The sequence below is a fragment of the Vitis vinifera genome, chromosome 19, assembly GCF_030704535.1.
Source record: "Vitis vinifera cultivar Pinot Noir 40024 chromosome 19, ASM3070453v1".
NCBI classification, from domain to species: Eukaryota; Viridiplantae; Streptophyta; class Magnoliopsida; order Vitales; family Vitaceae; genus Vitis; species Vitis vinifera.
In genome coordinates, this window is record NC_081823.1 from 12,156,858 (window position 1) to 12,172,038 (window position 15,181).

At 40.0% G+C, this 15,181-nt stretch overlaps 1 pseudogene; it reads left to right on the top strand.

Moving 5' to 3' along the window:
* Positions 1-6,934: 6,934 nt before the first annotated feature.
* On the top strand, positions 6,935-11,611 carry LOC104877686 (uncharacterized; annotated as a pseudogene).
* Positions 11,612-15,181: the final 3,570 nt, after the last annotated feature.

The window sequence follows — 15,181 nt, forward strand, 5'->3', positions numbered from 1 at the left end:
CTAAAGGGACAAAATGGAGGGTCTACAAATATGCCCCTCTTCGGTAGAGATCACGAGTGTAGAGAATGTGAGTTGAAATATGAATAATGAGTGGAACGAAGTGAACTATATTGAAGAACTAAAGAAGGACCAGAGATTTTGTCTTAGCACATGACGAGAGTAAGATTAGAACACGGGGCTGCAACGACAATGATGGAACAACTATATGTGGGAGGAATGACAGTAAAGAGGTAAAGGTATGTGATGAGTAGCACAAAGATAGAAAGGGATAAAAAGAATGACTAAAGGTCATGGATGAGATAAATGACTCTGGGTTGTGAGCTTAGGGCTCTAAATGGAAAAAAATGACTTTGGGTTGTGAGCTCAAGTCTCTAAATGGAAAACAAATGACTTTGGGTTGTGAGCTTAGGGCTCTAAATGAAAATAATGAATATGGGTCATAAATAAGAAGAACGACTCTAGGTCATGAGCTCAGGGCTCTAAATGGATAGCTGATCAGGATGCTTTTCGGCTCATGGTGTCGGGTCGAGGCCACTCGCAAGTGGCTAGAATGGTGAAAACAAAACATCTCAAGGATGTGAAGGATGCAAATGACTTTAGGTCATAAGCTCAGGGCTCGGGATGCTATGAATGACTCTAGATCATGATACAATGGGAAACTTAGGGTTACAATGAATAGCTTAGGGCTATGGATGGAATGAATGACTCTAGGTCATGATGCAATTTGTAACTCAAGGTTACAATGGATAGCTCAAGGTTATAAAAACAGCTCAGGGCTGTGAGCTCCAGGCTCTATGAATGATTAGCTTGAAAGAGAGAGCGATATGCAAACTCCAGGTCAAACCACTCATGGGTGAGCAAATGATGAAGGCTCAGCTCAAGGCTGGAAAGACTCCGGGTCTTAAAGAAATGATAGCTCAAGGCTATCAGGTTTAGGGCCTATAAGGAATAGATAGCTCAGGGCTATGAGACTCAAGGTCTAGAAGGAATGGATAGCTCAAGGCTACGAGGCTCAGGGCCCAGAAGGAGCAGATAAAGAAGACCAACTCAAAAGTGGGTAGGAAGTAAATGAGATCAAATTTGTATACCTAAAATGCTAAGGTTCGGACTATTGAACTTAAGAAGGGAAATATGCCCTAATATCTAGGGTGCTCGCACTGCTAAAACAACCAGTAAATCAATCATCTATCGAAATCAATTGGTTAGAAATCAATGCATCATGACAAACCTCTGAAAAATTTAGATTGAAAGAACTCTCTGTGTTTGAAAAGCTGCTCTGTCGATGAATCTCAAAGTGTGTATATCATGGCTCATCTAAAAGCAAATCTCAAAGTGCTATTGCTCATCTAGATAACCCAATCTGCAAGACAACAATGGTGAAAGCAATCTATCTCAAGAACATCTGGCTAACAAATCTACCCATGCTCCTTAAGTGAAACCTGATGTGATCCATTTCTATCTCAACGAATCCATGTAAGGAGGTCTTGATACAGTCAATCGTCGGAAGCTCCAGACTAGTCTCAATTTAAAATCAAGTTTGTCATTGTCTCAATCTCAAGGATACTCAAAGAAAATGGGGAAATATGCCCAGTATGAGATCCGACGTCAAAGTTGTACGGTAAATAACCAACACCTATCATCCATCCTCGTACTATTGCCTAAACAAAATCTCACCAAGGAGAGGGGAATATGTTCCAATATGATATCTGATGTCAAAGTTGTGAGATAAACAACCAACAATGATCATCCATCTATGTATCGCTGTCTAAACATAATCTCACCAAGGAAAGGGGAGTATGCTCCGGTATGGATATTTGATGTACGATAAAGAATCCGTCAAAATCAATCAAACATCTTTATAACCATAAATGGGAATAGCCATGCCGTCTAACAACAACTAGGAACCTCAGAGAAAAAGGGAAATATGCCCCATTGTGGATGTCTAATGCATGACAAAATGATGAATCCGATATCATCAATGAACTGTCTCCAAACTCAAAAATCCATCAAATATCAATATGCCAATCAAGAGAGATAATAAATGCTTCCAAAAGTATCCTGCATAAGAGAAAGCATAATAACGACTATACTTCAACCAATCTATAAAAACCTGTCAAAGTGAAGACTATCAAAGATAACGTCTGATCTTATGGCCTCAAGGTGGTCTTAAGACCAGGGACGTAACGTAGGCCAGGGTGATAGGGTGAAAGAAATGAAGGGAAACTTGGCTCAAATACCCAATGATCAAACCCATACCCTCATGTACAAGATGTAATGCATAGAAAAACCTCATGAGCCATGGACTTAAAGGTAACCAAAGGAAATGTCGATATTGAAACAAGAGAGAGGATAAGTGGTCAAACTGTTAATGAAACATGTGGATGATGTGTAGAAGGTATCGGACTAGAAATGTGTGTCAATATGTAGGGAATGGATAAAAGGTGGAACGAAGATCTAGAAAGAGGTGATGAGATATAAAATAAGGCAATAAGAAAGTGGAAGGAATGATGATCAACCCATATCTGTACAATAAAGAAAAGTCATATCACCAACGATTGAATGGTGATTAAGACAATGATTCGGAGACCCTAGTAAGAAGTTCAATCATCTCTCATACCTAATACATATCAACCATGACCCAAGAAGCATAGGATCTCATAGAAATCTCACATGAACTCTTGACACTCCAAATGCATAACAAAAGTGGCTCAAAGAGTGAAAACTCATATAAAAATCTCACAAGAATCCAAAATGACAAATATACCCAATAAACATACCTTAAAAGGAGACATAAGTGTCCAATGGAGCAAAATACCATATACGAACATATCATTGGGTTTTTTTTTTTTTTTGAATGCGCATGTTGTTATCATCAATAAATCGAACTCCAATGGGAAATATATAAGGAATGAACAAACTCTCTCAAGTCACTAATGAATACATGAACCTCATCCCATGAGACAACCTCTCAAACTGAAATCTCCGAATCAATGCCAAATGATGGGATGAATGGAGTGATATGATTGCCCTCTTTGCACCAAGAAGTGAAAAATCATCAACACAAAGAAGATGAGAGATAAGATGAAGCAAATAACGATAAAAACAAGAAAGAGAATGAAAATGTGATAATAGTAAAATAGAACAAACAATGTGATAAGGAGATGGTAACAAGAATGAGAAGATAGGCCTATAAGTCTAAAGTTCATGAGACTTTCATAGCAAAGCATGAATATACATCAAAGGGCCCTAACCTGAGTATAGAAATGTTAATCAAGTCTATAAGAAATAAATAAGGCTATAACATACCGTGTGAGGCTCAATGGGCTAGCAATGGTATAATATATTAATAAAGGTGATAAAGTGTAAGGCTAACCAAAATGATGGCCACCCATCCTACGACCATAATCTCAAACGTAATACTTCTTCAGCTGATCCACATTGGTAGGCTTTGAAAATTGGTTTCCATCTAAATTGGTTAACCATGCTGCCCCTTTTGGAGTCAACTCTCGAATAACATAAGGCCCATTCCAACTAGGTCTGAACTTCCCTCTAGGGTCTCCAACTAAACCTCTGAGAATCCTTAAAACCAAATCCCCATTTTTGTAATGGTCTAAGCTTAACCCATTTCCTGAAGGCACGAGCCATCTTCCTCTAATAGGCTTGAACATGATCTGCTGCTCTCAATCTCCTCTCATCTAAAAGGTTAAGTTGATCAAATCGAGCCCGAGCCCACTCTGTCTCATAAATCTGTTGCTCAAGGACTACTCTCAATGAACCCATCTCTGTCTCAACTAGCAAAATAGCCTCCATACCATACACTAGAAAGTAAGGTGTAGCTCCCGTAGAAATGCGAAAAGAGGTACAGTATGCCCACAGTGCAAAATGGAGTTTCTCTAACCAATCTCGAGAAGTCTCAACCATCTTCCTCAAAATCCTCTTAATGTTCTTATTTGTTGTCTGTACTGTCCCATTGGTCTGTGGCCTATATGCATAAGATCTATGATGTCGAATGCCATACTTCCACAACAAAGTATCTACCTCAGCTCGAAAGTGCACCCCTCTATCTGAAATCAACTCATGAAGAATCCCATAGCGGCAAATGATGTGTGACCTGATGAAACGGGCAACTCTAGTAGATGTTAACCTCGCATATGATGCAGCCTCCACCCACTTGGTGAAATAATCTATGGAGACTAGGATGAACTCATGACCATTGGAATATTTTGGTGAAATCTTCCCAATAATATCAATACCCATACTGAAAATGGTTATGGCGAGGTCAAAGCATGTAACTTTGATGGCGGTGCATGAATGAGATCACCATGAATTTGACACTCTGGGCATTTATGAAAAAACTGAGAACAATTTGTCTCCATAATCAACCAAAAACACCCTGTCCTCGTAATCTTACGGGCCAACATGTGTCCTCCCATATGCAGACCACAAACTCTTGCATGAACCTCTCTCATCACTTTGTCTACAAAGGCTTAATCTAAACACAACAGAAGCATACCATCAGCTGATCGCCTATATAAGTGATTACTACCCAAAAAGTGCTATTTTACACCTTTAATGCATTATGTTTTAAGCACTTTTGTGTAGTAGTTCTCCATCTTTAGTCCAATTGGCATGTTAAGGACCTAGCAATGTCTTCTAATCATATTTGTGGCTAGTTTTAATGTTTTGACAGCTTTTTGGATCATTAAGACAAGTCAAGCAAAGGAGAGAAGCAAAGAGAAGCAAAGAGAAGCAAAGTGAAAAAAATCAAGATGTAGCAGCTGCAGTCTTCTTTCACACTTTTGGAGCACTTTCCGAAGTCCAGTTTTTACATACTATATACCATTTCAAAGCTATGGAAGTCAAGAATCCAACGCTTCAAACCGTGTACGATTTGGAGCTGAAATGAGGAAGATATGGCCTTCGGAAGCCAACTGCTCCAGGTTATGCGAAAATTTCGCATTCCACAAGAGGTTATGCGAAATTCGCATAACATTCGCATATGGTTCGCATAACCCATGCGTGTTGCGAATTTTGCTCTGCCCTTTGCCGACTCCACTTTAGATATTTTCCTTTGTATTTTGTGATGTAATTTCCTTTATTATCCTTGTAACTAACCAATCATAAGCTTTGGCTTTTGTAAAGACTTTATAAGGGGTGGAAATCACCTCTTGGAACATATGGAATACGTATTACGTTTTTACACTGTGAATTTTACAGAGCTCTCTCGTTCTCTTTTCTCTTTACTATTTTCGTTTTCTTGGAAGCCAAACAACCTCTAAGGATGTTTGCCCGGAGGATGAGAGGCTAAACTTTCGGTTTCTTGGAGTAAAGGAAGCTAGGTGAAAAGTCCAGATGAAAAGGTGGAAAGCTTCCATGCATTAAATTCAGGTAGTTGGAATTCATAAATGGCTTCTAAATCCAAAGTTTTGCTTTAAACCCCTTAGAATCACTTTGAATGACCAATACATGGTAAGCTTCAGGTCTTTATGGATGCTTATTGCTAGATTCATATTAGTCCATTAGTTATCATGTACGAGTCATTGGAAAGTGATTCAAGGTGAAGACCCATAGTGTCTTAAGCCATTAATGGACCTTGACTATCATTTCTATTGATCTTTTATGGATTAAATCTTCATTGTCAAACCTACACCGGTTTGGGAAATAACTATAGGTTAAATCCCCAATGCGAGGAGAAAAATCCGGAATTTTCCACTTTCTATTCTGAACTTGATCCTAGCAACCCTTAGCTCCGGGAGACTTTCTTTCTTCCATTTTTAATTAGTTTATGTTAGTTTAGTTTCAAACACTTTCAAAACAAATTTTATTTTCTTTTAAACTTTAAGTTTTTTATCATGGAAATCATTAAATCCAATTTCTAATTTTGAGTATATCACTGGTAGAATGGAAACCCATCCCAGAGTTCGACCCTAGAGCCACTATACTATAGTAGCTTTGCTACGTTAGTATGAGGTCATAGGTTTTATAAATGTTTTTGATTAAATGACCCATTTGGAGTTACATGCGAATCAAAATGGCGCCGTTGCCGGGGATGGTGCCACAATACAGTGATGCAACCTTTTAGAGGCTACTTGTGATTCCCATCACAAGTTTGGTGAATTCCTTTTTCACTAACTTCATTTCCTTTCATTTTATTTTTGTCAGGTTTATTTTCATTTTCATTTTCTTTCTAACCTTAATTTTTTTTTTCTAGGTTTCTTTTGTTTTTGTTATTTTTGTTTTATTTCAGGTAAGTAGTAACTTGTGCATGCCCTATTGGATTCGGGACCAAGAGGGAAGATTAGTAAGGATTGAGAATCCTCAAGACACAGAGTTGGATATTTGTGTTAATATCATGGACCCTCCACCAGAGGATCAGAATTCTCAACAAGGTCAAGGGGGTAATCCCAATGCATATTTATCCATGAGGGATAGAATGCACCCACCAAGGATGAGTGCACCCTCATGCATCATACCTCCTCTTGAGCAGTTGGTTATAAGGCCCCATATTGTGCCCCTTCTACCAAATTTCCATGGAATGGAGAGTGAGAATCCATATGCCCACATCAAGGAGTTTGAGGAGGTTTGCAATACCTTTAGAGAGGGAGGAGCTTCAATAGACTTGATGAGACTCAAGCTATTCCCTTTTACTCTGAAGGACAAGGCAAAAATATGGCTTAATTCTTTAAGGCCAAGGAGCATAAGGAATTGGGTTGATCTTCAGGCCGAATTTTTGAAGAAATTTTTCCCCACCCATAGGACCAATGGGTTGAAGAGACAAATCTCAAATTTTTCTGCTAAAGAAAATGAGAAGTTCCATGAATGTTGGGAAAGGTATATGGAGGCCATCAATGCTTGTCCTCATCATGGCTTTGATACATGGCTCTTGGTGAGCTATTTTTATGATGGAATGTCCTCCTCCATGAAGCAAATTCTTGAAACCATGTGTGGGGGAGATTTTATGAGCAAGAATCCGGAAGAAGCCATGGACTTTTTAAGTTATGTGTCTGAAGTGTCAAGAGGATGGGATGAGCCCAACTCAAGAGAAAAAGGGAAGTTTCCCTCTCAACCAACCCAAAATCCAAAAGGTGGAATGTACGTATTAAGTGAAGACATGGACATGAAAGCTAAAGTGGCAACAATAGCAAGGAAGTTGGAAGAACTTGAGTTGAAAAAGATACATGAAGTCCAAGCCATTTCCGAGACCCAAGCCCATGTCATGCCATGCACCATTTGCCAATCATGTGATCATGTGGTAGATGAGTGCCCAACCATGCCAGCTGTGAGGGAGATGTTAGGTGATCAAGCCAATGTTGTGGGGCAATTTAGGCCTAACAACAGTGCACCTTATGGAAACACCTATAATTCAAGTTGGAGAAACCATCCAAATTTTTCATGGAAACCAAGACCACCTCCATACCAACCACAAGGCCAAACCCAAGCACCTCAACAAACCTCTTCAGTGGAGCAAGCCATTGTGAACCTAAGTAAAGTCATGGGTGACTTTGTGGGTGAACAAAAGGCAATCAACTCCCAATTGCATCAAAAGATTGAAAATGTTGAGAGTTCTCAAATTAAGAGAATGGAGGGGATGCAAAATGATCTATCTCAGAAGATAGATAATATTCAATACTCCATCTCTAGGCTTACCAACCTCAACACTGTGAATGAAAAGGGAAAGTTTCCCTCTCAACCAAGCCAAAATCCCAAGGGTGTTCATGAAGTTGAAACCCAAGAGGGGGAGTCTTCAAAGTTGAGGGAGGTTAAAGCTTTGATCACTTTAAGGAGTGGAAAAGAGGTTGATCAACCCCTGCCTAAGGTGAAGCAAGATGAAGAACTCATGTCAAAGAAAACCTTGGTCAAAGAGAGCAATAACCAAGAAGAGAAGAGTGGGAAGAAAAATGCATCCAAATCAAGCATTGAAGAAGAGCCAAGGATAGTGATTAAAGAGGATATGATGAAGAAACATATGCCTCCCCCTTTTCCTCAAGCTTTACATGGAAAGAAGGAAATCAAGAATTCATCAGAAATTCTTGAAGTCTTGAGACAAGTGAAGGTGAATATACCCTTACTTGATATGATCAAGCAAGTCCCCACATATGCAAAGTTTCAAAAGGACTTGTGCACGGTCAAGAGAGGGTTACATGTGACAAAGAATGCATTCCTCACTGAGCAAGTAAGTGCTATCATTCAGAGTAAGTCTCCAGTTAAGTATAAAGATCCGGGATGTCCCACCATTTCAGTCAACATTGGAGGGACACAAGTGGAGAAAGCTTTACTAGACTTGGGGGCAAGTGTGAATTTGCTCCCATACTCTGTGTACAAGCAACTGGGACTTGGAGGATTGAAGCCCACAGCCATCACTCTCTCCTTAGCTGATAGGTCAGTAAAAATCCCAAGGGGGGTGATAGAGGATGTTCTAGTTCAAGTGGACAAATTCTACTATCTTGTGGATTTTGTTGTGCTTGATACTGATCCCACAGTGAAGGAAGCAAACTATGTACCAATTATCCTTGGGAGACCTTTCCTAGCTACCTCCAATGCCATCATCAATTGTAGAAATGGGGTGATGCAGCTCACATTTGGGAATATGACCTTGGAATTAAACATATTCCACCTATGCAAGAGGCATCTTCACCCAGAAGAAGAGGAAGGATTAGAGGAGGTGTGCTTGATCAACACCTTGGTTGAAGAGCATTGTGACAAGAATTTACAAGAGAGCTTGAATGAAAGCCTTGAAATGTTTGAAGAAGGGTTACCTACACCCTCTGATGTTCTACCTATCATGTCTCCTTGGAGGAGACAGCAAGAGATCTTACCACTGTTCAACCAAGAAGACTCACAAGAAGCAACTGTGGATGACCCTCCAAAGCTTGTTTTGAAGCCGCTCCCTGTTAATTTGAAATATGCATATTTGGAGGAAAATGAGAAATGTCCAGTGGTGGTTTCTTCAACTCTTACTAGTGATCAAGAGGATAATCTTTTGGGAGTCCTCAGGAAATGCAAGAAAGCCATTGGATGGCAAATTTCTGATCTGAAAGGGATTAGCCCTTTGGTGTGCACCCACCATATTTATATGGAGGATGATGCAAAACTAGTGAGGCAGCCCCAGAGGAGGTTGAATCCTCACATGCAAGAGGTGGCGAGGGGTGAAGTTCTGAAGCTACTCCAAGCTGGGATCATATATCCCATTTCAGACAGTTTGTGGGTGAGCCCCACCCAAGTAGTCCCAAAGAAATCTGGAATCACTATGGTCCAGAATGAGAAAGGGGAGGAAGTCTCTACACGCCCTACCTCAGGATGGAGGGTGTGTATAGACTACAGGAGGTTGAATTCAGTGACTAGGAAGGACCATTTCCCATTGCCTTTCATGGACCAAGTCCTTGAGAGAGTCTCAGGACATCCTTTCTACTTTTTTCTGGATGGGTACTCGGGGTACTTCCAAATAGAGATTGATTTGGAAGATCAAGAAAAGACAACCTTCACTTGCCCCTTTGGTACTTTTGTGTATAGGAGAATGCCCTTTGGTCTATGCAATGCTCCTGCAACTTTCCAAAGATGTATGCTGAGCATCTTCAGTGATATGGTGGAGCGCATCATGGAAGTCTTCATGGATGACATCACTGTTTATGGAAGTTCTTATGAGGAGTGTTTGTTGCATTTAGAAGCTGTTCTCCAAAGATGTATTGAGAAAGACCTAGTGCTAAATTGGGAGAAGTGCCATTTTATGGTACAACAAGGAATTGTCTTAGGACATATCATCTCCAAGAAGGGCATTGAGGTAGATAAGGCTAAGGTGGAGCTTATTGTTAAGTTGCCACCTCCCACAAATGTTAAGGGAATTAGGCAATTCCTTGGACATGCCGGGTTCTATAGGAGGTTCATTAAGGATTTCTCAAAAATCTCAAAGCCTCTTTGTGAACTCTTGGTAAAAGATGCCAAGTTTGTGTGGGATGAGAAGTGTCAGAAGAGTTTTGAGGAACTGAAGCAATTCCTCACAACTGCACCAATAGTGAGAGCCCCAAATTGGAAGTTACCTTTTGAGGTAATGTGTGATGCAAGTGACCTTGCTATGGGGGCTGTCTTAGGGCAAAGAGAAGATGGAAAGCCCTATGTAATTTATTATGCTAGCAAAACTTTGAACGAGGCTTAAAGGAACTACACAACTACTGAGAAGGAGTTGTTGGCAGTAGTTTTTGCCTTGGATAAGTTTCGTGCTTATTTGGTAGGGTCCTCTATAGTGGTGTTCACTGACCATTCCGCTTTGAAGTACTTGCTAACCAAGCAAGATGCCAAGGCAAGATTGATAAGATGGATCCTTTTGCTCCAAGAATTCAATCTCCAAATCCGGGATAAAAAGGGGATAGAAAATGTGGTAGCTGACCACTTGTCAAGACTTGTGATATCACGTGACTCACATGGTCTGCCTATCAATGATGACTTCCCTGAGGAGTCTCTCATGTCAATAGAGGTAGCTCCATGGTATTCTCACATTGCAAATTTCTTGGTTACTGGAGAAGTACCAAGTGAGTGGAGTACCCAAGACAAGAGGCATTTCTTTGCTAAGATCCATGCCTATTATTGGGAGGAGCCTTTTCTCTTCAAATATTGTGCGGATCAAATCATAAGGAAATGTGTTCCTGAACAAGAGCAATCAGGAATTCTTTCCCATTGCCATGATAATGCATGTGGAGGTCATTTTGCCTCATAGAAAACAGTAATGAAAGTGATCCAATCAGGTTTTTGGTGGCCCTCTCTTTTCAAGGATGCCCACTCTATGTGCAAGGGATGTGATCGGTGTCAAAGGCTTGGTAAGCTAACACGCCGAAATATGATGCCCTTGAATCCCATCTTGATAGTGGATGTCTTTGATGTTTAGGGGATAGACTTCATGAGACCATTTCCAATGTTGTTTGGACATTCCTACATTTTGGTGGGAGTGGATTATGTCTCTAAGTGGGTAGAAGCAATCCCATGTAGGAGCAATGATCATAAGGTGGTTCTTAGATTCCTCAAGGACAACATCTTTGCAAGATTTGGTGTGCCTAAGGCCATTATCAGTGATGGAGGAACCCACTTTTGCAATAAACCTTTTGAGACTCTTCTAGCCAAGTATGGGGTTAAGCACAAGGTAGCTACACCTTATCACCCTCAAACAAGTGGCCAAGTTGAGTTAGCCAACCGGGAAATCAAGAATATATTGATGAAGGTGGTGAATGTGAATAGGAAGGATTGGTCTATTAAGCTCTTAGATTCCCTATGGGCTTATAGGACCGCTTACAAGACCATTCTTGGGATGTCTCCTTATCGCCTTGTTTATGGCAAAGCGTGTCACCTTCCAGTGGAGATTGAATATAAAGCATGGTGGGCAATCAAGAAGCTCAACATGGATTTGACAAGAGCCGGGTTGAAGAGATGTTTGGATTTGAATGAATTGGAGGAAATGAGGAATGATGCTTACCTCAATTCAAAAATTGCAAAAGAGAGGTTGAAGAAATGGCATGATCAATTGGTAAATCAAAAGAATTTTGCCAAGGGACAAAGAGTCTTGCTTTATGACTCTAAGCTTCATCTTTTTCCGGGAAAATTGAAATCAAGATGGACGGGTCCTTTCATAATTCATGATGTGAAATCAAATGGAGTAGTGGAACTACTCAACTTCAATAGCACTCGAACTTTCAAAGTGAATGAGCATCGTCTTAAGCCTTATATAGAATCATTTTCCCGAGACAAGGAGGAATTCATCCTCCTTGATCCACCTCCAACATGAAAATACTTGGTTTATGGTTGAACTTAGTCTCTTCAAAGACTAAAGAGTTCATCCTCTTTTTGTTTTCTTTTAAGTTGATTTTAATTTAATCTAGTTTTTTTTTCTTGTGTTTTTCCATGTTTTGATTTTTTTTTTTTGACTTTAATGCCGTTCTAATGTGTTTTTAATTGGTTTTTTGGGTTAACATTTAGGTGGGAAAGCTTGAGGAATGAAGTCATGGTGAAAGTAAGGCAAAACAGGGGAGAAAAAAACAAGTTTCAGCCATTTTCGAAACCCCCCCCCCATATGCGAAATTTTCGCATAACACACCCCTTATGCGAAAATGCTTTTGTGGCAATTTAAAAAAAAACATGCTCTCGGTCCCTTCCCAAAATCCCTTATGCGAATTTCACAGGAATGCGAACCATATGCCAACCATATGCGAATTCGTTTTTGAGACAAATTTGCAAAACCATGCTCTCTGTCTGGGTTCTCACAGGAATGCGAAATTTTCGCATAACATAAGGGGTAATGCGAAATTTGCATTTCCTCTTTAAAGACCGTGTTCTTCTCTTCCCATGCTCAATTTCTTCTTCATTTCTCATAGCACCTCTCTTCCAATCACCAAATCCCTTCATTAAGTTTCTTTTCTTCATCATTCCTCAATCTCAACACCACCATGGCAGCCCATCTCCATAACTCCACCTCATAGTCGCGGCAGTCACTATTCATCACCGTCCACCCCTTCAATTTTCAGCTCTTTCCACCATCAAAAACCTCCCAATTCCTCACTCAACACTATAAATCCAACCCTCAACCAATTTCAGCCTTGTATTCACCAATTCAAAACCTCAAGCTAAGCATTCAAGCCACGTTTTCTTCAAAGAGAACCCATGGCCGCCGGGTAGAGGAGCTCCAATTTTCAAAATTTCTTCGTGAAAAAGCTCCAATTTCCAAGCCTATTCACCATGAAAAATTCTTTTCTTACCTTAGCCAGCATTTCCCACCCTCAAAAGCCAAAAATTTCCACAATTTGAATGAGCTTCAAAACTTCAAGTGGGCGTGTGAATAGTGCATATGCGAAATTTTCGCATTCCATCATGTGTTATGCGAAATTCGCATAACCCCCCCCCCCCCCCCCCCCCCCATATGCGAAATTTTCGTATAACCCCTACCTTGTGCCAATTTTTCACTTTTTCCATCTCTGCCCTCCCCAATCCAAAGCCTATGAGCCTCATTTCATTACTTCATTATGCCTAAGACCCGAGGAGGACATACCTCAGCTCCCCAGAGCAGTGAGAGAGCCACCCCTATGCGGGCCCCACTAGATGCGCTGCCACATTTAGCTGATTCTGCCTCTCAGAGCAGATACCATACGAGAAGAGCATCTGCCACACCTATGGCCCCTACTCAGATTCCACTTTGGGGTCCTCCTACAAAGAAAGCCAAGACTTCAAAGCCAGGAGAGTCCTCTAGAGCACCTCGGGATTCACAGTCTCAACCGCCCATCACTATCCCTGGTTTAGAGTACCGTGCCTTGCTCGGTTCTTTTCAGACTCTGACCACTACTCAGACGGCCATTATGGAGCGCATGGACTACTTCCAGATTCAGCAGGAGCAGCAGACTCTCATTCTCCGTGAGATTCAGCAGCACCTCGGTCTTGTGCCATCAGCTCCACCTGTAGCGGTGCCTTCCTCAGTTCCAGCAGAGGACCCCTCCTATCCACCAGAGGAGCCTACTACTTGATCATACGATCACTCCTCTCCCTTTTTTTTTTTTTTTTTATCTATATTCTATGTTTTTTGGATGTCTTATGTATTTTGGACCACCTTTATATTGGGATTGGATATATTCCATGTTTGTCTTGTATATTGTACTCTCTCAGTTTATATAGACATCTTCCTTTTTGTGTATTTTAGCTATTCCTTTTTATTTCCTCTAATCATCACTCTTATGATTTTTCTTTTCTTATGCAACATGTGGTTTCTCCTCTCTATTCAGAGTACCTTACTATAAGGAGGTATCACTTCCTCCCTTTTATTACCATTTGCTTTTAGAACATTGGGGACAATGTTCATCCTAGTTGGGGGGAGAGTTGAGGAAGTAAATTGTTGAATTTTTTTGGTTAAGTTATTTTGCTAACAAATTTTTTGCAAACTCTCCTTGTTTTCTTAAAGATAAATTCTCAAAAATAAATAGGAGAAATTAAATTCTTATCTTATTGCCATAGTCTTAGAGTTTGTATTATGCTTATTAAAGTTGATAAATTGTTGAAGCTCCTTTTGATTTCAATCTTAAGTCTTCCACTCTAATCTTTTCACACACTGAACACATTAGATTCCAGTTATAAGATGGAAAACTTTTTCACCCCCTAAACTTAGGAAATTTTTGACTTGGTACCATTGACTTCATTCTATTAGTGTTGGGACACCTTATAAAAGGCCAATGTGTCTTATGAAAAAAATTTTGCTTCACTTGCTTTGAAACCCGAGCAAGGTCCGAGGGGTATATGGTGAAAATCTTTAAAACCTGGTGCCCTAAGCCTTCAATGGTTGGGAGCCACCGACCTCACTGCTCGTTACATGGGTGGATGGGTGGAGTATATTAAAAATAAAAATAAAAAAAAGAAAAAAAGAAAAAGAAGAGGTGCGTTCTTAGCCTTCTATATATGAGTTAGTGTTGCTAAAGTTAGAGAAAAACCTTAGTTGGGAGGAGAATATAGTTTGACACACTATAACTGGAAACTAAGCATCTTAACACTTAGATTTTTGTGGAAGATTAAGAGTTGGTCCTTTGGGAGTGGAAATTATTTTGATACTCAAATTTGCATAATGCCCGCTTTTTGAATGTTGTGATAGGTAAGTTATTTGATGACTCTTGTTGATGATTGAGTTTTATATCCTTGACTATTCACAAGAGAGTTTGATCCAATCATGCCACTTGGTTATTTTTTGGAGTGATCAGCATGATTTTGTAAAATATTATATTATCTATTCTTCTTTATTTTTCTTTCCTTCATTGCTCAGGGACTAGCAATGTGTCAGTTGGGGGGAGTGATTACTACCCAAAAAGTGCTATTTTACACCTTTAATGCATTATGTTTTAAGCACTTTTGTGTAGTAGTTCTCCATCTTTAGTCCAATTGGCATGTTAAGGACCTAGCAATGTCTTCTAATCATATTTGTGGCTAGTTTTAATGTTTTGACAGCTTTTTGGATCATTAAGACAAGTCAAGCAAAGGAGAGAAGCAAAGAGAAGCAAAGTGAAAAAAATCAAGATGTAGCAGCTGCAGTCTTATTTCACACTTTTGGAGCACTTTCCGAAGTCCATTTTTTACATGCTGTATACCATTTCAAAGCTCTGGAAGTCAAGAATCCAACGCTTCAAACCGTGTACGATTTGGAGCTGAAATGAGGAAGATATGGCCTTCGGAA